This window comes from Mauremys reevesii, linkage group 12, assembly GCF_016161935.1.
Source record: "Mauremys reevesii isolate NIE-2019 linkage group 12, ASM1616193v1, whole genome shotgun sequence".
Classification (NCBI taxonomy): domain Eukaryota; kingdom Metazoa; phylum Chordata; order Testudines; family Geoemydidae; genus Mauremys; species Mauremys reevesii.
The window spans coordinates 22816592-22818058 of NC_052634.1; the positions used below are offsets into that span (position 1 = coordinate 22816592).

The following is a 1467-nucleotide window of genomic DNA, read 5'->3' on the forward strand; positions in this document are numbered from 1 at the left end:
TCCTCCAGAGTCAGAATGTGATCAGCTCACACCCAGGGGGTGCAACACCCCTTCCTTGGTCTCTATGCCAGAGCTCCTATCAGCTCAGTGTCCTTCCCACAAGAGTCGGCTGCTGAGAGGGTTGCAATGGGGTAAATGAAGGCAGAGGCGGATTGTTCCTCATGGGTTTTCTTTGTGTGGCTCTGTGATCCTGCTGGAGGAAGCATGATTTGTGCTTGTTTCAGTGGCTTGGGTTGGGCTCAGGTTGTGACCATGGGTACAGGGATTCCTGCACAATCTGCTCTTAGCCCCTCAGGGAATGGACAATGGAGCAGCTTCAGAAAGTGGATAGAAAGTAGCCTAAGAAAGTGTAACATAAGTGAGAAGAAAGCCACTATTATCACCTCCCTGGTGGTCTAGTGGTTAGGATTTGGCACTTTCACTGCCAAGGCCTGGGTTCAATTCCCAGTCAGGGAAAAGTGACTTTAAACCAAAGATTCTTCACTTGCAATGTAAACAAATCCATGGTATTTTCCTGATTCCCCCCATCTTCCCAGTGTCTCCATGGCAGGGTTGGCTCCAGGCACCAGCACAGCAAGCAGGTGCCTGGGGCAGTCAATGGAAAGGGGAGGCTTCAGCAGCAATTCGGCACTCTTGGAGGGAAGGACTTGCTGCCAAAAGCGGCAGAGGTAGAGCTGCTGCTGACTGCAGCTTTTTTATTTTTTTTTCCGCTTGGGGTGGCAAAAACACTGGAACTGGCTCTGCTCCATGGAAGATAATTTCTTAAATGCCAGATGAGTGGAGTTAAATCAGTTCTCAGCCTGAGTCCTTAGGTCTGAATCCTGAGGCTATTGTCCCATCATGGGGCCATTTCCCGCCTCTCTTTCCTAGGGAAGCACAATTTTCCTTGCACAGACACAGGAACAGCAAGATCTTTCTCTGTCCCTTGTGCAAAGCAGGGGGCCAAATTCCATGGAAACAATGGACAAGCAGGGGGCCCTGGGCACATCCAGCCCTGGCTGTGAGATGTTCCCTCCCCTCTTTCTTTATGCCCCTGTTGTTATTTCATGGATTGTCTGGGATGGGGGAAAAGCTGAGTTCACTCCAGGTGGAGGGGGAAAGAACCCTGAAAATCTCAGTACCCAACCCCCCTCCCATTACCTTCCAGCAGGAGGTGGCAGCACCCCCCACCCAATGCAGGGGAGAGAGCTGAGTGTATCTCTGCACCCTGAGTCCAGGGCACCCACTCTCTCTGCCCCACACATTGAATCTGGCCCTGCTGCAAAGTGACCCCTAAGAACCAGCAGCCTCCAGGACCGCAGGTTTGGCCTCAGAGCAGGGAATGTGTCCCCCAGGCTGCTCTTAGGCCACTGGATGCTCTGGAAACAGGAGGGCTCTGAGTGTAAGCTACAGCCCATGTGGGGATGTAGCTCAGTGGCAGAGCACATGCTTTGCATATGGGAGGTTCTGGGTTCAATCTCCAGGTTC

General features: G+C 52.4%; 1 non-coding gene across 1 annotated transcript; it reads left to right on the plus strand.

The window, feature by feature from the left end:
* The first annotated feature begins 384 nt into the window (after positions 1-384).
* TRNAE-UUC lies at positions 385-456 on the plus strand. Its single transcript has one exon. It is a non-coding gene; the product is annotated as a tRNA-Glu (tRNA).
* The last annotated feature ends 1011 nt before the right edge of the window (positions 457-1467 follow it).